Genomic DNA, 23,465 nt, shown 5'->3' with positions numbered 1-23,465 from the left:
AATAGAGGATCCACCAGCTTCAAAAAATGTGCTAGTGCCTTCACGTAAAGGTTTCGTAGTTACAATTGCAGGAGTGGTAGTTGGAGTAAATGTCAAACCCTGAGACAAGATAGAATCCAGATGCCCGAATCTAGGATCCCGTCGTCTTCTTTTGGACGGAGGCAACATCAAGGGGAGGAATCCCTGATACTGTCACCATTGGAGTTGAAGAGACAACCACTTGTTATGTAGTAATGGGGGTTGATTCGAAAGCGTCTTCTGTATCCCTACTCTCCGTTGCCGTGTGAGCAACATCACTGAGATTATCTAGCAGCGAGTTGAGGTTGTCGTTTGACAGAAAATCATCATTAGATCCAAAATTAGTTGGAATCTCATCTCTATCGAAGCCTGTGAGATCAAGGTCTTCATATTGAGTAGGCTCAGCAGTATTCTTGGAAGACCCTTCATTGTAATCTCCTTCAACATGAACTATTTGTAGGTCATGCTCCTCTGCTACTGACACAGTAGGACCAACAGTCTCTTCTCCTTCTTGATCTGACACGGTGATCACATCTCCTTCTGAGATCACCTTTTCCGACGAAGTGTGCTCCGAAGATATCTTATCTGAAGATCCGTGTAACTCGGTTGCTTCATTTGGTTCAGCAAATCGTCCGAACTTAACCAAAGGATACAACCCTTGAAAGATCACCTTCCCCCTGCGATTTTGTTTAATGAGCCCAATGGTGTGAGGGCCCAATGACTTCATATCGAGTGTTTCTCCATCCTTTACCAAGTTAGGAAATTGCTTATTGATGAAGAGCTGAACGAACCGAGGGTACATTAGGAAAGTATCCCGAGTAGTGGCATTAATGTTGACCACAAACTCGTCCAGGATTAACATTGCTAACTTGCAACATAGTAATCATAGCAAACAACTTTTCAAAACGAATTGAAACTTTTGTTTTCTATAATTAACATTGCTAACTTGCAACATAATAATCATGCTCCCACTAGCATAATGATTATTATCTTACTAGCATAACACTTATGCTCCCGCTAGCTTTGACATGTATCCAGGAATCAGCTGGACTTCTAGAAATCAATACTTTATTGACTTTCATTACCAAAGTTCAGATTCTTGATACGAGATGCTTTGATAAGATTTTATCAAAATCATACACCTTTCCTTAGATAGCTCACATGTGTGTCTAAACAATTATGAAGAGGGATGCCGCAATCATAATGTTTAGACCTCTTTCCATTCTCACAAGTCCATGTTAGTGTGTCGGTTAACCACACGCGCTCCACTAATGACTTTGAGAATGCAAATATCACAATTGCTATCTACTTAAAATCTACTTAGTGAAAGCGTTTCCTCACCATCATTTTCATGAATCGGAGAGAAACCTTATGACACTTAGATTTTTATGGTGTATGTGTTCCTATCCATGTGAATTTGTCATAGCCATAATCACAAGACAAGGTTAGTGACAAATCCAAACTCATATGGACTGAACTTGCCCAATCTCATTTTTATTGCCACCCGGCAGCACAAGGGCCTACCATCGCTTCCAGAACTTACAGAACTCACAAGCATAGTCAACTTAAATTGAAATGGGCACAGAAACAGAAATATGTCAACACAATGGGTTACAAACCTCAAGTTGTGGGCCAGTGATTAACAATACTCTTGATTAGTTCTTAAAACTTTCTCAAGATCTTTTAAGACTCCCACTGACCTCCTGACATATAATATTCTCTTGTCAAGAACCATTCCTTGACAAAAACAAATATTCAAGAGTTAGTGTGGGTTCTTATCAAGTTAAACACTTCATACAATTGGTCTTAGTTGGTCTTTGTTTTATCCAAAATATCACAACTAACCAACTTCAAATGTACAAGAATAGGAAACATCTTACTCTACATTTGACAAGTGTTATAAACTTTCTAAAGATTATGTCACTCAAGTTACAATCTTGGAGTATGACTCTAAGACTTGATTTTTGGAACGAAGTATGATTTATCTTTTGATTTAACCATTTCAACAATTCATGATTCCTCTCCTTAGCCAAACAAATGCACTAAGGTATCTTAAGAGGATCATGTCACACCCTAAAACCAGAACGGTGGAAACGTTCGGGGGTGGAGGACGTCATATTTAGTATCACAAGACATGCATCATAGTAATCAAAGTAATAAACAACCATTTCATTAGAAAGAAAGTGTTTACAAAGTATGTGGTTCACATAACATAGAATAAAAGTAAATAACAAACAAGACATGAAGCTATTATGCTCCATCTTCTGAATCCCAGTGCACGTACGTGTCTACTGGTCTCCTGAGAATACAAGTTATTTTGAAAGCCTAGAGCAGCATTTAAGCTGGTGAGTTCATAAGATTTTAGTGATGTAAGTAAGTTGTAAGAAAGTTGTAGTAAGTTGTAAGTTCTTTTAGAAAAGTTCGCCTTTTCCTCCAGAAAATCCTATATTTCTTGCTTAGATGAAAGATAAGTAAAAATGACTCTACAATCCTTTCTATGAGTACTAAATGGATACAAGTTATATAAAACCCAGAGTAAACAAACAATCGATTGTGTGTATCTGCCCTAAGCCCACAACCAAACAAGGAACAGGAAATGAGGCGGAAGGCACACATCCCATTGTTTGTTAGATCTTCGTTGTATATAACCCTGGTGTATTCACTTGGTACTCACGGAGTTAACTGTAATAGTTACTTTATATTTAATGAAAAGATTCTTTAAGAAAACCCTTATTTCTTTTAGTAAAAATGGTAACCATAATAGTTCCTTTTATAATCAATTAGTTTATACTAGCCATATATAATCTAATATCGAATAGATAGTTAATTGTGTGAATCTGGCTTTAGCCCACAACCAAACAAGGAACAGGAAATGAGACGGAAAGCACACATCAAACTACCTATCAGGTATTAATTATGTATAACCCTGATGTATAAACTAAGGTATTATAGAATTAACCACCTAAGGTCCTTTAAGTTATACTGGTTTAATAAAATGTTCTATTTGAAAAGTATGTTGTGTACTAGAAAACGGTGCAATGAATTAGTGTCCTATGACCTGACCCATACCTGGTACTCCTTATGATTACTTTGTGTATACGGAATATATATATAGCTAAGATCAAATAGAAAGTAGGCTGGGTGAATCTGCTCTACGCCCACAACCAAACAAGGAACAAGAAATGAAGCGGAAAGCACACATCCTACTACCTGTCGGATCAGATTAATATATATCCCTGATGTATAAACTAAGGAGTCATAAAGTTAGCATTATAGGCCCCTTTCTACTGAATGTACTAGACTCGACTGTTCTGTTTGTCGTTTGAAAAGATGTAAGTTCTCCCTAGTTTATAACTATCTTAACTCGAAAATAGTTTGTATTAACTTTCAAGTAGAACTGTCACAATATGAAAGTAATGGGAAAATGTAAGTACACAGTTGTCTTTTAAATTGACATCCTGAAGTACTGATTACCTTAAAACAAGTTTGTTTTATTAAGGTCATAATGTGATGTGGTTGTACCCATACTATACGCTCTCCCTGCAAGAGATTCTGGTTACAAAATGCAACTTCAGCAAACGAATTGCTAAGTCGTGAAATAGTCTCACATTAAAGTTATAGTAGTTTTGTATACCTAATTTATTATCACCTTTTGTTTAGAACAATGAGTTAGTGATTATTGGTATATTTTGTTAATCATGATTTGTTCGTCTGTTATAGTATCTTAGTATGTTCTCTTTGTTATAGTGTATAGTATGTCTCTCTGTTGTATTGTATCTTCCTCCCTGTTTCTCTTTAGAGTATGTTCTCTATGTTATCTTGTATTGTATCTACCTCCTTGTTTCTCTTTATAGTATGTTCTAGTATCTAGTATGAACTGAACCCTAAACTATACCTATTATAGTTTACTAGTATGATTACTTGAACTGTTACTGAAAAAGACTCATTTATCTACTAAGTTATGATTGTACTTTAAAAGCGGAGTTTTATAAACTATAAAGTAACATAACTTAAAAAGACTTTTTGAAATGTTTTGATAACTTATAAAAACATAAGCAATCCTTTGAAAGATGTTTATAACAAACATTTACACAATTAACATTTTGTTCAACTTGTATCCCCCCCCCCCTTAAAAGCATTTAAAACCAGTTTAAAAGATTGATTATAGGGGTATGAACTCACCTTATGTGGGTGATTCAAACGAATGTGCGCGTAAGGATGAGAATTTCCACAAATGAAGTCCCGAGACACAAACAAGTCCTAAATGACATATAATGGCATATAATGGCATGAATATAGTGTTTAGAAGCAACTATATGAAAGGAAACACCCTTAGGGACTAGGAAACACTTGGACCAAGTGTTAGAATCACATGTGATTCATCCTAGGGGACTATACGGCCACAATAGGGAGTGTACGGCCATGGTGTTCACGGTCTAGGGTGTTTACAGACAAGGGGGTTTACGGTCGTAAACTCCTGGAGATCACCCTCAAATTGCTTGTTCCATGTGTTTAGGCTAATGATTCTACTAGGTAGCAAGTGTATGGAAGGAATACTCACCTTTGGGAGGCTTTATGGAGTTCATGGCCACCAAGAACAAGTGTGTGTTCTTGGTGTTCTTGGTGAAAGTTGATGATCTTGAAGATCTAACCAAAAGAGATGATTTTATGGATGAAATCATAGGGGTGTACTAGATTGAGAAGGATATTAATGAATAAAAGAAAGAATCACTTACGATTTGGACGAGAAATGGAGTAATTCTTGATGATACTTGAGAGAGAATTCAAGTGTTCTTGAGGTGAAAGTGTAAGAAATGAAGAAAAGTGAAGGAATATTACACTTTTTGGACATGACTTTACGGCTGGCAAGAGTTTGCGGTCGTAAACTCCTTGTTTGCGGCCGTAAACTCCTTGAGATGGAGTTTATGGCTTGAATGCAACTTGAAGAACTTAAGCTGACACATCTATACACTTAGTCCTTAAGTGTACTAGGTTAAAACTCCTTAGAATGACCCTTAACAAGGCTGGAAGGCAATAGAAATGAGTCTGACTCACGGTTGAATTGAATGGTTGGACTTAAAGGGCAAAAAATTTCGGGTTGTCACATCATCCCTCCGTTAGATGGAATTTCGTCCCGAAATTAGCTTTCTTAGCAGTACAACTGGGTTTGTGCTCCTCTGATTGGTAAAATACACACTCGTAGACCTGGCAACTTTGCCCTGATGTCCATGATAGGATTCATACTTGGTCCATCTATCATTACCTCGTGTATACAAGTTGTATATAATTAAGATTAGTTAGACGGTCGGATGTGCGACTCTGCCCCAGGTCCACAACCAAACAAGGAACATGAGATAGGGCGGAAGCACACATACTAAATTTATGTAATCATAATCATATACCACCCTCGCGTATACACTGAATAGTGATAGGTGGGCTGTATTCGTCCTTAGCCTCTGTGCTCGAACTTGGTCTGCTGGACGAGTGGTATTTTGGGAAGGTCTGCTGTACATATGGCGACAAGGTTTCGGAGGGCAAAGTACGCTTCGCATGAGTACTTCAGGGTTTCTAGAATACGAGGGACAAAACTGAGCTCTAGGTCGGACTGTCGGTAAGAATGACGAAGGTTTCGTGAATTTGACGGTCGAAGCGATAGAAACATATAAACTTAGTATGGTGAGGACCACGCCAACTCATGACAAATGATAGCAACAGACGCTTTACTGAACAAAGTTTGGCCGATTTGAAAGAAACGTTTGTTATACGATGATGTACCCCTAGTGTATTCGACAATGTACTCTTTGTAAACGTTCTAGTGCTTTCTGATTTCCCTTTGATATTAACACTTCTACATATCGTACTGCGATGAGCGAGTACATACTGTGAAAGTGCTTTGATAACTAGTGTCGATACTTTATACTACAATCCTCCTTGGTACCACTATGATCGTGTAACAACGTAATTTTTCAAAACAATTTTTCATTTTAAAACATACTTTCATTTACACGATAATCATAAAAACATAATGTGTCCACTGTAACATAACAAAACGTGTCCCAAGATCTCATATACATAAATCCTCTCAGTGTGTACGGATCACGCCGGCGCCTTTCCACGGTCCTCGGTAGTACCTGAAACACATATCACAACAACTGTAAGCATGAATGCTTAGTGAGTTCGCCAAAATACCACATACCACACATACGCCTTTCCAGGCCGCAACTCTGTAGGATCTTCCAATCCATGTGTCTCAGGGGACTTCCGTCCTAAATCCCAGTAGACCTTCCGGTCCTACCCGTATTGACCTTCCGGTCCGTAACCCATTGACCTTCCGGTCCATATCATCTTGACCTTCCGGTCCATATCATCTTGACCTTCCGGTCCATACCATACATAACATACATAGCACATACATATCACATAACCGCATATAGCACATACATCTCATAGCATACAAGACCTTCCGGTCACACATAAGTACCCTTCCAGGTACAGTATAGTGAGAAGACTCACCTCGTATGATGTCTAGGAACTCACGTGCTCGATAATCCTGTATCTCGAAACAACGACCTAGCCCCGCCTAATCACATAAAGTAATTATTTCAAATCATTAACAGCTCTCAAGGCTAGACTAAATCCCTTTCTACAATCCCACAGAAGGGTAAAAGACCATTTTACCCCTCCCTAACTCAAAAGTCCACATGTTGACCAAAACCCTAAAAGTCAACGAAAGTCAACAGCAAGCAGTACGCGGGGCGTACCAGCTCTTATACGCGGAGCGTACTCCAGCGATCCAGAATCGGGGTCTCGGACCCTTACGCTGCGCGTACTGAGAGTTACGCCCAACGTAAGTCTCAGTTTCAACCATTCCATGGATTTTGGTCTTAAACGGTTAAGACACTCCTTCAACTTCCAGATCTGACTCTCCTTAGGCCTCTTATCCCATAAAGTCGGAACCTTTAAGCCTTTGCATGGCTGTAAAGGTCCCCACACCCTCTAACACCTTTCCTTTCTCCTCCAACGGTCTAGATCTCATGCATGGCTCAACATTTACGTCCAAGATTGCATTTTTATGAACATACAACTCATATAGTCCTGAAATATGATAGATCTAGGCCAATGGAGACCATTTGCTCATAAAGTCTCCATCTTGGGACCAAAAGCCCTAGAAATTGGTCCAAGAAGCACACAACACAAATGACAAGGCAAGTTTTGAGCTTTTTACCTCAGGAAGAAGCTCCAACCTCTGAAAAGCTCGGATCTACTCTTTCCCACAAACTTCTAGCTTCCACAATGGCCTCTTCTTCTCTTCCACCACCTTGAAATGACATTTAGAAGCTTAGAACACCAACACATTAGCTAGAAACGAAGGAGGACTCTCTTTTAGGGTTTCACTCTCTGGAATGGAGGCTGAGGTCAAGGCCATAGCATTCCTTTTATAGTGCTCAAGCCCCAAATTAGGGTTTTCACCTGGGCTCGCTACGCCCAGCGTAACCCTGGGTACGCCCAGCGTACCTAGGCGCCTCCGCGTCCAAAATAAGCGCATGAGTACGCGCAGCGTACTCTTGAGTACGCCCAGCGTACTCATTTGCTACAAATGCCACTTAAGGGCTAATCTTGACAATTTGACAAAAGAGAAGGGTTAAATAGTTGTACCTGAATTTCGGGATGTTACAATTCTCCCCCACTAGAACCAAACTTTGCCCTCGAAGTCTCATGCTGCAAATAACTCCGGATACTGCTCCCGCATCTCTGACTTTGTCTCCCAAGTCAGCTCAGACCCCCTCCGATGTTGCCACTGAACCTGAACCAGGGGCACCTCCTTGTTTCTCAGAACCTTGATCTTTTGCTCCACAATCGCGATTGGCCTCTCAGCATAATTCAGGCTCGCATCAACCTGAATATCCTCCAGTGGTACCACCGCCGACTCGTCGGCTATACACTTCCTCAACTGAGACACGTGGAAGGTATCATGAATCTGGCTCAGCTCCTCAGGTAGCTCCAACCGATATGCTACCTTGCCCACCCTCGCGGTCACCCTGAACGGACCGATGTACCGGGGCCCCAGCTTGCCCCTCTTCCTAAATCGGATCACTCTTTTCCAAGGAGATACTTTCAGGAGTACGAAGTCTCCTACCTGGAACTCAAGCTCGGATCGTCGTCTATCCGCATAACTCTTCTGACGAATCTGAGCCGTCAGTAACCTCTGTCTAACTTGTTGTATCTGCTCTGTCGTCTACAGCACTATCTCAGTGCTACCCATCACATGCTGTCCTACCTCTCCCCAGCAAATGGGAGTCCGACACCTCCTCCCGTACAACAACTCGAAGGGAGGCATACCAATGCTAGAATGGTGGTTGTTGTTGTAGGAAAACTCAGCCAACGGCAAGTACATGTCCCAACTTCCTCCGAAGTCTAATACACATGCTCGAAGCATGTCCTCGAGCGTCTGAATCATCCGCTCACTCTGTCCGTCCGTCTGGGGGTGGTAAGCGGTACTGAAGTGCAACCTCGTGCCCAACTCCTCGTGGAACTTCTTCCGGAACCTGGAAGTGAAACGTACATCTCGATCTGACACAATCGAGATCGGTACTCCATGACGCGATACCACCTCCCTCACATACAACTCTGCCAACCTCTCAGCAGAATAGCTCTCACTGATAGCAAGAAAATGCGCGCTCTTCGTCAGCCAGTCGACGATCACCCAAATTGCATCGACACCCCTCGCGGTCCTCGGCAATTTGGTGATGAAATCCATGGAAATCTGTTCCCACTTCCACTGGGGAACCTCAAGCGGCTGCAACTTGCCATGCGGACGCTGGTGCTCGGCCTTAACCTGGCGACAGCTCAAGCACCTCTTGACAAACCACGCGACATCCCTCTTCATACAGGTCCACCAATAATCTTTCTTCAGGTCCAAATACATCTTCGTGGCCCCGGGATGGATCAAGAACCTCAATCTATGCGCCTCCTCCATCAGAATGGTACGTGCCCCTCCTGCATGCGGCACCCAAATCCGACCCTGAAAGGTCATCAGCCCTCGACTATCGGTAACGAACTCGGACGCCTGCCCGATCACCCGCTCCCTCTTGCGGTTCTCCGGTATCACGGCCTCCGCCTGGGCCTCACGAATGGTGTCCAACACTGGGGTCATCACTGTCAATCTCATACAAGTGCCTCGAATTGGGGCACTCTCCGCCCTACGACTCAGCGCATCAGCTACAACATTAGCTTTGCCCGGGTGGTACAGGATCTCACAATCGTAATCCTTTACCACGTCCAACCATCTCCTCTGGCGCATATTCAGATTGGGCTGATCCATCAAATACTTCAAGCTCTTGTGGTCCGTGTATATAGTACACAGAACCCCATACAAATAGTGACGCCAGATCTTGAGAGCGAACACCACTGCCCCCAGCTCCAGATCGTGGGTGGGATACCTCGTCTCATGAGGCTTCAGCTGCCTCGATGCGTACGCTATCACATGCCCCCTCTGCATAAGCACTGCACCCAACCCCGATATCGACGCGTCACAATACACCACAAAATCCTCCATCCCTTCCGGGAGGGCTAACACAGGGGCTTCGCATAACTTCTGGAGAAGTGTCTCAAATGAGGTATGCTGCTCCGGACCCCATGAAAAAGCAACACCCTTCCGGGTCAACCTGGTGAGAGGCACGGAAATCTTGGAGAAATCTCTGATAAATCTCCGATAGTAGCCGGCCAATCCCAGAAAACTCTTGATCTCGGTGGGAGATCTCGGCACCTCCCAACTCATCACCGCCTCAATCTTGGCCGGATCGACCAATATCCCATTCTGATTAACGAGATATCCCAGGAACTGGACCTCTCGTAACCAGAAATCACACTTGGAGTATTTGGCATAAAGCCTCTCCGTCCTCAATACCCCGAGAATCTCTCTCAGATGCTCCTCGTGCTGCTCTCTAGATCTCGAATACACCAATATATCGTCGATGAATACGATCACCGAACGATCCAACATCGATCAACACACCCTGTTCATGAGATCCATGAACGCTGCTGGTGCATTGGTGAGCCCGAAAGGCATCACCACGAACTCGTAATGCCCATAACGAGTCCTGAACGCCGTCTTCTGGATATCCTCATCACGCACTCTCATCTGATGATATCCAGACCTCAGATCAATCTTGGAGAACCAAGACGCTCCCTGCAACTGATCGAACAAATCATCGATCCTCGGTAATGGGTAACGGTTCTTGAACGTCAACTTGTTCAACTCCCGGTAATCAATACACATCCGGTGTGAACCATCCTTTTTCTTGACAAAAAGGATCGGCGCTCCCCATGGCGAGCTACTCGGTCGAATGAACCCCTTCCCCAGCAGCTCCTGAAGCTGTGAGGATAAGTCCTGCATCTCTGGCGGCGCAAGGCGATAAGGCGCCTTAGCGATAGGCGCTGCCCCCGGAACCAAATCAATGCGAAACTCCACCTGCCTCTCGGGAGGCACACCCGGCAACTCCTCGGGATATACATCCGGTAACTCACGCACTATCGGAACGTCATCCATCGAACTTGGCCTCCCAGTGGCCTCTCGTGTGTCCATCACATAGGCCACAAACCCGTTGCAGCCTTGCTGCAAACTTTGTCTCGCTCTGGCGGCTGAACAAAACGCTGACCCACATCGGGTACCCTCGCCGTACACCGTAAGTACTCCCCCACTGGGGTCTCGTATCGTCACCAACTGTCGCTCGCAGTCTATGACAGCCCCAAATCGGCTCAACCAATCCATGCCCACTATAACACATACGTCCCCCATCGCTATCGGGATCAGATCTATCGGGAACTCAACACCGAAGATCTTGAGTACACATCCTCAAATCACATCCGTAGCATATATCGCTCGCTCATCAGCTATGGAAACTCGTAAGGGTCGTCTCAACGCCTCTCGTCGGCTACTGATGCGTCGACTAAACGCTATCGACACAAATGATCGACTCGCACCCGAGTCAAATAACACTAAGGCAGGTATAGAACTCACAAGAAAAGTACCTACACATATCATAATATAAGCACAATATCTCATCTCAGCATAAATAAATAAAGAATACATACCAGCCAAAACATCGGGCGATGCGCAGACCTCCTCCGCTGTCAACTGGAAAGCTCTCCCGCGAGCCTTTGGTGCCTCGGCCTTCGCTGGCCGAACCTCGGTAACCCTAGCAGCAGGGGCAGATCCCTGTGCTGATCCCTGATGTAGCTGCGGGCACTCGGCCTTCCAATGGCCAGTCTGGTTGCAATGAAAGCAAACCATAAATCCCTTGGGGGCAATCCTTGGCGATATGCCCCTCCTTGCCACATTTGTAGCAAGCACCCGATCGACAGACCCCGTCATGTCCCTTGCCGCACTTCCCACAAGTACGGCCCTTCTGGCCTCCAGATCTCGTATCCGCGGACTTTGCCCGCTTGGCTGCCGGCTGAGACTGTGCCGGCCGCCGATCCATCCTCTGAGACTCGGCCTCCTCCCTGGCCTGAGTCTCCAACTCAATCTCCCTCTTCCGGGATTTGCCTGAAGCTCAGCAAATGTCCGGTAAGTCGAGTTCGACACGAACTCCCGTATATCCCTCCTCAAAACGCCCAAATACCGGCTCATGCGTGCCTGCTCAGTAGACACCTGCTCAGGGCAAAACATCGCCCTCTCATGAAACTTCCTGGTAACCACAGTAACCGAATCAGTACCCTGCTTGAGGGTTAAGAACTCCTGAACCAACCGTTCCCTCTCCACAGGGGGAACATACTCATCTCTGAACATGGTGGTGAACCTCTCCCAGGTCACTGCTGAAATCTCTGCTAGAGTGAAGCTCGCCGTCACGAACTTCCACCAATCCTTCGCTCCCAAGCGAAGCTGGTTCAATGCGAACCGTACCCTCAGATGCTTCGGACATGAACACGTGTAGAAGCATCCCTCGATATCAGAAATCCATCTCATCGCAGCGATCAGATCCTGCGTCCCGTCAAACTCTGGTGGCTTCGTGTTGCTGAACTCTCGAAGCAACAACGAGTCACCTCCCTGAGGTCTGGCAGCAGCCACAGCTGCAGTAGCTGCAGCAGCAGCAGCCTCAGTCACCGCGGCGTACCGCTCATCGAAAGTCTCAATCAGTGTGGTCTTGATAGACCCAAACATCTCCGGAATCTTGGCCCGAATCGCCGCCACCACCTCATCATGGATCATCTGACGAAGCTCCTCGTCACTCACGCCGCTCGCCTTAGGTCTATGGCGTATCCCAACCATGATGTCTCTGAAATACAACATAATAATATCAGAGACTCGCTCGAGTATACTCGCACTTGATAACTCAACCCTACTTGCTCCTTAGTACCCAATGGATTCTTACTTAGAGTGCGCACTGCTCCGGTGTCTTCAGTAGTACGGGCCCTATACTACCGTCCACACCGCATCAGTATTCACCCTAAGTCCTCCTCCTTGGGTCCCAAATCACAAGTACTCTATATCTCACTGGCATAGGCTACCCTTTGGTAGACCTCTCATCAGCTCCTCACTGCTACCTACTCGCTCTCAAGCATCACATAGCAGCAAAATCCTTCCTGGGCTAAGGCATCACAAATCAGGCCACTCTAGTCCTAATATGAATACCTAGCCTACTCTAGCATGCATATCATATCATAACATATCTCATAACACATAATGTAAGGGTATCTTGGGAAACCACCGTTCGGGCGCTGGCTGATCGTACACACTGCTTCCTTCTGCCTTTCTGAAAATCCTTTACTCTCTTAGAAAAATTGTTTATTTTATGAAAACTTTCTCAATTCCTCAGTTTGAGTTCAGATTCATCCGAAGATGCACCCGAATCCCTCAAACCAAGGCTCTGATACCAACTTGTAACAACGTAATTTTTCAAAACAATTTTTCGTTTTAAAACATACTTTCATTCACACGATAATCATAAAAACATAATGTGCCCACTGTAACATAACAAAACGTGTCCCAAGATCTCATATACATAAATCCTCTCAGTGTGTACGGATCACGCCGGCGCCTTTCCACGGTCCTCGCTAGTACCTGAAACACATATCACAACAACTGTAAGCATAAATGCTTAGTGAGTTCCCGAAAATACCACATACCACACATACGCCTTTCCAGGCCGCAACTCTGTAGGATCTTCCGATCCATGTGTCTCAGGGGACTTCCGTCCCAAATCCCGGTAGACCTTCCGGTCCTACCCGTATTGACCTTCCGGTCCGTAACCCATTGACCTTCCGGTCCATATCATCTTGACCTTCCGGTCCATATCATCTTGACCTTCCGGTCCATATCATCTTGACCTTCCGGTCCATACCATACATAACATACATAGCACATACATATCACATAACCGCATATAGCACATACATCTCATAGCATACAAGACCTTACGGTCACACATAAGTACCCTTCCAGGTACAGTATAGTGAGAAGACTCACCTCGTATGATGTCTAGTAACTCACGTGCTCGATAATCCTGTATCTCGAAACAACGACCTAGCCCCGCCTAATCAAATAAAGTAATTATTTCAAATCATTAACGGCTCTCAAGGCTAGACTAAATCCCTTTCTATAATCCCACAGAAGGGTAAAAGACCATTTTACCCCTCCCTGACTCAAAAGTCCACATGTTGACCAAAACCCTAAAAGTCAACGAAAGTCAATAGTAAGCAGTACGCGGGGCGTACCAGCTCTTATACGCGGAGCGTACTCCAGCGATCCAGAATCGGGGTCTCGGACCCTTACGCTGCGCGTACCGAGAGTTACGCCCAGCGTAAGTCTCAGTTTCAGCCATTCCATGGATTTTGGTCTTAAACGGTTAAGACACTCCTTCAACTTCCAGATCTGACTCTCCTTAGGCCTCTCATCCCATAAAGTCGGAACCTTTAAGCCTTTACATGGCTGCAAAGGTCCCCACACCCTCTAACACCTTTCCTTTCTCCTCCAAAGGTCTAGATCTCATGCATGGCTAAACATTTACGTCCAAGATTGCATTTTTATGAACATACAACTCATATAGTCCTGAAATATGATAGATCTAGGCCAATGGAGACCATTTGCTCATAAAGTCTCCATCTTGGGACCAAAAACCCTAGAAATTGGTCCAAGAAGCACACAACACAAATGACAAGGCAAGTTTTGAGCTTTTTACCTCAGGAAGAAGCTCCAACCTCTGAAAAGCTCGGATCTACTCTTTCCCACAAACTTCTAACTTCCACAATGGCCTCTTCTTCTCTTCCACCACCTTGAAATGACACTTAGAAGCTTAGAACACCAACAAACTAGCTAGAAACGAAGGAGGACTCTCTTTTAGGGTTTCACTCTCTGGAATGGAGGCTGAGGTCAAGGCCATAGCATTCCTTTTATAGTGCTCAAGCCCCAAATTAGGGTTTTCACCTGGGCTCGCTACGCCCAGCGTAACCCTGGGTACGCCCAGCGTACCTAGGCGCCTCTGCGTCCAAAATAAGCGCATGAGTATACGCAGCGTACTCTTGAGTACACCCAGCGTACTCATTTGCTACAAATTCCACTTAAGGTCTAATCTTGACAATTTGACAAAAGAGAAGGGTTAAATAGTTGTACCTGAATTTCGGGATGTTACAGATCGCCTGGAATATACAAGTTATGAATAATTAAGATTAATTAGACGGTCGACTGAGTAACTCTGCCTCAAATCCACAACCAAACAAGGAACAGGAATTAAGGCGGAATCACTCACTCTAAGTCTGCAAAATCTTAGCTATGCATAACCCTGATGTACATACTAAGCCATCATAGCTTCCTTGAACGGATCTTTTAGTGCTCTTGAATACTGTGACTTGTTCCAATAAGTGAGTTATTATAATTACTTTTAAGTGTTTTCCCCAAGTTTTAATCTTATATAAATATAAATTAATTTTTAAAGTAATTACAATTTCAAAAACGTACCGCTGCTCGCTGACGACTCCGGGGTTGATTCTCCTGCGGTGATCATCAGAATTCGTCCATCCGCACCTGAGTTCTTTGTTATCGGGCAGTCCCTCTTATAGTGTCCAGTCTCACCACAACCATAGCAGGCTTGGTTTTGTTCAGCTCCAGGGACTTGGGAGATCGGTTCAGCTGGTGCCCTGCAGAAACGGACTGTGTGTCCCTTTCTGTGGCAGTTATGGCACTACATTTCCCGGCATACTCCGGTGTGATGATAGTTGCACTTTCCACACTTCGAGAGGGTTCCAGCATACCGACTGGAAGGTGCTGGAGTAGCAGGTGTTGTGGCGGCGCACATAGTACTCGTTTGTTGCTCCTTCAGGGTTTCCTGTGTTGTTCGCTTATTCTTCCTCTTGTTCCCCGACTTTCGTTTATATTCCTCTCCCTTTGATGGCTCGGGAACGGGGACTTCCACACCATGGCGGACTCCATGGTCAATGAGCCTCTGATCCAGGCGTTTGGCACTATCGAATGTGGCAGGGTTAGAAGATAGCACATCTCCTTGGATCGGAGCAGATAGACCCCAGATGTATCTTTCTATCTTCTTGCTCTCCGGGGTAACCATCCCGGGGCATAGTGTTGCCAGGTCGCTAAACCTGTCAGTGTAGGCCACTATGTCTGATCCGACCATCGTGAGCTCCCATAGTTTTTGTTCCAGCTTTTGAACTTTGCCCATCGGGCAGTATTCTTCCAGCATTAACTCTTTTAGGATTTCCCAACCCATTGAGTTAACCACTGATAGGTTCAGTGACTTAACATGGCTATTCCACCATGTTAGGGCTCTGTCGGAGAAGGTGCAGGAAGCAAAGTTTACTTTGCTCCCTTCTGGGCACGAACAGATTTCGAAGACCGAATCTGTTTTCTCGAACCATCGCATCAGAGCGATGACTCCACCATTTCCATTAAAGGAATTGGGTTTGCAGTTCATGAAGTCCTTGTACGAACACTCCCTTGGGTGTTCGTGAGTAACTCCGAGGTTGGTTGATTTAAAGTCCTTAATATAAAACCCAATATGAAATATTAAGGGAGAAATTCAAGTTAGTTGATTTAAAGTCCTTGAATAACACCCAATATGAAATATTAAGGCTAGGACCTAACAAACTATTTATAACTGGAATAGGGATGCTGTAATCCAAGCTATAAAATATTTGAAGGTAGGTAAATGACGATTTACTAATTTCCACCATGAAAACGAACTATAATTAAGTTTTAATTGGATTTGAAACTCCTAGATATTTTGAGATACATTGAACTTTCAATGGCATGTTTGAATCTCGATTGTGCCCTCTCAAGTTTGTGACTGGGATGCCGAGGATCACAAACAAGGTGTGAATAACCATGCAAATTAACTTGGTACCCTTAACTGTATCACCTAATTGATGTGCCGGTTAACCACACACGCTCCACCAATCTATGAAAAACATTAAGTTACCCTTTGCCACACATTGTCAGTCCCATGTTAGTGTGTCGGTTAACCACACACGCTCCACTAACGACTTAACAAAGGTGAAAAGTTCAATTTCATGGGTTAGAACCATTTCACATTTTCCTAAGTAACTAAGATTGGGAATTAATAAGTGTTTAGTTACTTAGTTTTTATCATTATACTTTTAATGAAGGGAGAATTAGAGTCCTATCCTACCCGTTCGGCTAACGACCCTCCACCAATCAAGGAAGCGGTGGGTGAGAGTGGACACTCATTAAACTGCCATTTTATAGGCAGTTACCTTATACCCCCCCCCCCCCATTAGAGACTGGCTTCGTGAATGAGGCCTACTAACGGTAAGATTGACTTTATCTTATACATATCTATATGATTAAAATTATAATAATAGTATAAGGGTTGAATTTTAAACTTTTAAAATTCTAGGGTTTGATTTGGAATTAAAGCATTCATAAGCAAAACTTTACAACTTCCAAAACTTGAGGGCAAGTATTGAAACTTTTCAAAACTCTTGGATTTTCATAACTTATGAGTTTAATTAAAGTTTTAAAGACTCTAATGAAGAGGCTCTTGAACATCCATAACTTGAGGACAAGTTATGGAGTTCATAAAACTATTTATGACAAAGATGACTCTTCATTTGTGTAACCTATGGCAATTTTATGAGTTTCGAGATTCATAAATGTGACTTTTCATATAACATGAGGACAAGTTACAAAAACACATTTTGTGAACTACTTTTAGATCAATTTGGATTGAAAACAACTATCATACAATTTTTTATTGATCTAAATTGACTCACAAAAACAAGGTAACACAAAAAAACTTTAGGTAATCCATAACTTGAGGACAAGTTATGGAGTCCATACAATTTCACTAAGATCAAGAATTACACTAACAAACAATTTGCATATAACTCCTATGATCTACCAAAACTCATAAGCATGAACAATCCATATCAATAATTTTCAAGAATCATATAAACATATATAAAACTTGAAACTTTGATAATAACTTTGAAATTGGTTTACCATAATCATTACCACATCAAAATCAGGTTTTATAAGTCCAAAACTGTTTAAGGTAATGATTCTAGACCAATTCCAGCCTTAAAACTCGAAGATATGTTGTCAGGGGGTCCAACTCGTCGAGTTCATGAACCAACTCGACGAGTTGGATGGATTTAGGCATGGACTCGTCGAGTCCCTTAATGGAGTCGGCGATTCAGCTGTCCAGACAGCATACAAACTTTGATTTTCAACAATTTGCATCAAGTATAAATGAAAACAAGCCTAGGCTCTGATACCACTGTTGGGTTTTGAGCATTCTAACACTCCTATGGTGTACATGCAACCATAAATACCTTGGATCTATGTTTTCTCTACTATACATGCAAATATCAATTTTCCAAGGTATTATCCTAACTAGCATAATATGAACAACATGTAATATAAAAACTAGTAGAACTACATACCTCTTCCTTGTAGCTTGATTCCATGGAGCTTAAGAGCCTAGTGCCCCAAGTGTGACACCTCAAATGGTTCACACAACATCACAACATCTTGGAATAACCATGAGATAAGAGTTCTTATGTTCCAAATCGGCTAGCCCTCACTTAGAATCCTTAGACCGATTTCTTGAGCTTATGGGTTCTTTATATAGTGTGCACATTAGGGTTACACCATGTAACCCATGACTTTACCCATTCATTATGCTCCATGGATTTTAACCTCCATGGAGTATCCATGGGTCACCACATGGGTTAAACCCAACATAAGGAATCATGGATCATAAGCCCACATATATAAGAATGAATGATTTACACAAGCAATCCTCATATATTTAATTAGTCTCTTTTGATCACATAATCAATTCCAAATTAATTCTTGATCAATACTAATTAAATAATATGATTTCAATATTAATACATTAGAACTTATAATATATTAATATGTCACAAATATCCTCTTCTCACAAAAGGTCTATCCAAATTGTTCTGATGCCATGCAACCCAAATGGACCATGTCAGGTCGGGTCAAGTATGTACCAATTATAGTTATGGACTTAGACACTAATCCAATAGGATGTTCCCAAGATAGCCTTCCAAACTCGTTATGGACACTACGAGTTTGTAGTGATGCCATTCGGATTGACCAATGCGCCCGCAGCATTCATGGACTTAATGAATAGGGTGTACCGTCCTTACTTGGATCAGTTCGTCATTGTATTCATCGATGACATACTTATCTACTCTCGTAGTAAAGAGGAGCATAGTCAACATCTACGTCAGGTCTTAGAAACACTACGAGCAGAGAAGCTTTATGCAAAGTTCTCTAAATGCGAATTTTGGATCCGAAGAGTCAAATTTTTGGGCCACGTGGTCAGCGAAGAGGGAATTCATGTGGACCCTTCCAAAATTAAGGCCATTGAGAACTGGTCAGCACTGAGGACGCCTACAGAAATTCGTCAATTTCGAGGCCTCGCTGGCTAGTATCGCAGGTTCATTCAGAACTTCTCTAGGATCACGAAACCGCTTACGACACTGACCCAGAAAGGCGTGGCCTTTGACTGAAAAGAGAAACAAGTAAAGGCGTTCCAAACGCTAAAGTGAGGCTTATGCATTGCACCGATACTATCCCTCCCAGAAGGATAGATGACTTCATGGTTTATTGCGATGCGTCCAACCAAGGGCTTGGCTGTGTTCTTATGCAACGAGGAAATTTCATCGCCTATGCCTCAAGACAGCTAAAGACACCTGAAGTCAACTACACCACACATGATCTTGAGTTGGGAGCAATGGTATTTGCTCTGAAGATCTGGAGACACTACCTGTATAGTACGAAAAGCACTATCTTTACAGACCACAAAATCCTACAACATATATTCGACCAGAAGGAGCTCAATATGAGACAACGACGGTGGGTCGAGCTACTCAGTGACTACGAATGCGAAATTCGTTATCATCCCGGCAAGGCCAACGTAGTAGCTGATGCCATAAGTCAGAAACAATACTCTGGTCGTAGGGTCAAATCATTGACTATGACTATCCATTCACATCTGTCCACACAAATTAAGGAGGCTCAGCTGGGAGCCTTGAAACTTGAAAATGTGGCGGGTGAATCCTTAAGAGGGATGGATAAAAACTTGGAAGTCAAGGGTGGCGGAGCCTTATATCTTATGGATCGGATCTGGACACCGAGGTACGGTGGTTTAAGAGACTTGGTCATGACCGAAGCGCACAACACTCGATATTCCGTCCACCCAGGTTCAGATAAGATGTATCTGGATCTCAAAAAGCTATACTGGTGGCCTAACATGAAAGCAGAGATTGCTACCTTCGTGAGTAAGTGGATTATTTCTGCCAAGGTAAAGGTCGAATACCAGAAACCTTCAGGTTTACTTCAGCAACCGGATATACCTGAGTGGAAGTGGGAGCGAATCACAATGGACTTCATAACCAAGTTGCCCAAGACAACGGGTGGTATCGATACCATATGGGTGATCGTAGACAGGTTAACAAAGTCCGCACACTTCCTGCCTATCAAAGAGATTGAAAAGATGGAGAAACTAACAAGAACCTACATTAGGGAGATTATACGACTGCATGGTGTTCCCATATCCATTATCTCTAATAGAGATAGTAGATTCGCTTCAAGGTTCTGGCAGTCGCTACAAGGATCCCTAGGAGCTAGGCTGGATATGAGCACAGCCTACCATCTGCCAATCGACAGGCAAAGTGAGAGAACTATTCAAACTCTGGAAGATATGTTGCGACCCTGTGTGATAGATTTTGAGAAGGCATGGGATACTCATTTACCCCTTCTCGAGTTCTCCTACAATAACAGTTATCACACAAGCATAAAGGCAGCTCCATTTGAAGCCCTCTATGGTCCGAAGTGCAGATCCGCTCTGTGCTGGGCTGAGGTGGGCGACACACAGTTAGCTAAAGGACGAGTTCCTGACAGCACTCTCACAGGTCCGGAGATCATACGGGAAACGAAAGAGAAGATCGTTCAGATTCGTGAATGATTGAAAGCCTCTAGAGACCGACAGAAAAGCTACGCAGACAAGAGAAGGAAACCTTTGGAATTCCAGGTTGGCGACCGTGTTCTATTGAAGGTCTCACCCTGGAAGGGCTTGATACGCTTTGGAAAGCGTGGAAAGCTAAATCCAAGATACGTAGGGCCTTTTGAGATTCTCTCTACAATCGTCCCTATAGCTTACAAACTCAGACTACCTCACGAACTTAGTAACGTACACCCTACTTTCCACGTTTCAAACTTAAAAAAGTGTGACAACCGTCAAATTCTAGTCAAGTCAAAGTCAAATAAAGTCAACAAGTCAAACCGGTCAACCCAACTAACCCTTGTATTCTAGGGTTTACTTTATATAATTACTGTACAACTCACTATTTTAATAAGAAATCATCACTTGGAAAGTTCGTATTTTTAGATTTCTTGAACCCTAATCGGGGTAAGTGAGGTAGCAAAACGATAAAACATTATTGCATACCCTTCGGGGGAGTGTAAGAACCCTAAACATGGCTTAACGGAGTTTACGGACCTTGCGTTACAAAGTCAAACACTCAAAAAGGTCACAAAAGAAGTCTCTCCCAATCTCTTTCACTCTACCTCTCTCTACCTCAAATCTCTCCCAAATCTCTCCAAGTATGTGAAATCTCTCCCAAATCTCTCTTTGAATGAGAAATCTCTCCAAGTATGTGAAATCTCTCCCAAATCTCTCTCTGAATGAGAAATCTCTCCAAGTATGTGAAATCTCTCCTAAATCTCTCTCTGAATGAGAAATCTCTCCAAGTATGTGAAATCTCTCCCAAATCTCTCTCTAAATGAGAAATTTCTCCAAGTATGTGAAATCTCTCCCAAATCTCTCTCTGAATGAGAAATATCTCCAAGTGTGTGAAATCTCTCCCAAATCTCTCTCAAAATCTCTCTCAACTTCTTATAATCACTCGGGGCATCCCGACCCTTAATTAAATCGAAAACTGCTCGAAAACAGAAGTTTACGCGAAAAACAGCCTTACGGAGCCGAACCCTCTTAAGGAGCCGAAACCTCTTAAGGAGTCGAACCCTCTTAAGGAGCCGAAACCTCTTAGGAACCGAAACCACCTCCTGAGAACCGAACCTGCTAAGGGACCGAGAAGCCACCTTCGGTCCGAGAGACTCCACCTTCGGTCCGAGATGCACAGCTGAAGGCCGAACCCTACTCTCGGTTTCGCCATCTACTTTCGGTTCTAAAGGCTAGGACCGAACCTCCGGCCCTGAATTTCGGATATTGGCAATATTTACCCGGTTTTCAATATTTTTAGCGTTTTGAGCCCGTTTTTCGTGATTTTAACCCGGGATTTTCACCCAAACTTATATTTTGACATATAAGGCCTCATATTTCCATAATCTAATCACATTTTGAGGGTAATCATTATCTAAGACTAAAAATATAGTGGGTAAGATATGGAGTGGAGTGTTGACTTATCCTTTGGGCAAGGACACAAGTTACCTCCCATACCCACTCCAAGACCATCCCCAGTTACTATTCCACCATACCTGGTCATTTCACTGTCCTTTTCCCCCTCTTTTCAGCCAAGTGCCTTGACTCAAGGATAGAAAGACTCTCATCTCTCCTCCCATTTCACTCACACTTCACCAAGAAGCAAAAATTCATTCTCTCTCACTATCTCTCTCTAATCTCGAAAATCCAAGGCTGGTAACAAGTTCTTCATCTACTCCTAGTAAGTAATATCACTCCTCACATGATTATTTCTCCTTCTTTCTACTTAAATCATGGATATCTTACACAAACATCATCATATGTGTGTTAGATCTTCGAATCTTCAAGCACCTTCTAAGTGTTCTTGAGTTGAACACCTCCTTTCTTCATCATCCATCCACTGAAATCACACAAGGTGAGTTCATACCCCTACATTTTCATGTTTTCTTCAAGTTTTAGGGGGGGGGGGGATACAAGTTAAAACACCAAGAACACAACTAAACTCAAACAACAGCTTTCATCAGAAAAGTTGAGTCTTATTCACGAACTTTTTTGACTATCTTAAACTTAATATCTTTCAAAACTGTTTAATATGAAAATCATTCAGGTTCATACCTTTAAAATGACAATTTGCACGTTTCCATACGATTTTTCTACAATTTATGGTGATTTTTACAAAACTACCTATCACTGTAGCTACGAATTCGGACCAGTCTGTGAATATGAATGTTTTCACACCAGATGGGAACTTCTAAAAATCATAATAAAAATTATGCGCAAACTAGACACACTTTCTAAACTCTCAGAGTTTACGGATCTAGTTTTCGGTTTCGTATGAATTTTCTGTGATTTTTCTAAATCAGTGCAAAAATGGTAAAAAACGAATTTACAGTTTACAACTTCCATAATGCTTTGTAACATGTTGAGCAAAGTGTTAAACCTTGAGAAATTCATATTTTTGCATGTGTTTTCTGTTGTGATAAAATTATATGACAGAAAATAGACATTAATTAATAAGAAACCTTATTATTACAAGTAGTACAAGATTAGGCATAATAAACATAGTTATGTTTTTGCTATGAATCTACTTACACAGAAATGGTTACTATACATTACAAACATTTTGATAAACTATAATAGGTATAGTTTATGTTACATATACATTACACACATTTTGATAAACTATAATAGGTATAGTTTATGTTTCATTTACATCACATCACGAGAGAGTACATCTCGACAAAAGGGATTTTTAGTTCACTTTACGTAAATCTGTTAATGAATAAATTTGTGAGACAATCGCTTCACATTACTTCTAAAGTAACGAAATCAAAAGTCCTGTAATTGTAACCAAAGTCTCTTCTAGGAAGAGCGTGATAGTTGTGTATAGATCTATACTGGGTCTGACAAACCCACACCTGAGCTGCATGCAACAGCTAGACCGGCAGGTCGGGGGTGACAAGTGTCATTTAACTTTGCGACGCCTGAAGAACGTCGTATTAC

Source organism: Lactuca virosa, chromosome 4 (assembly GCF_052849685.1).
Source record: "Lactuca virosa cultivar CGN04683 chromosome 4, Lactuca_virosa_CGN04683_v6, whole genome shotgun sequence".
In the NCBI taxonomy this organism is placed as follows: Eukaryota; Viridiplantae; Streptophyta; class Magnoliopsida; order Asterales; family Asteraceae; genus Lactuca; species Lactuca virosa.
This window is presented reverse-complemented; position numbering follows the sequence as displayed.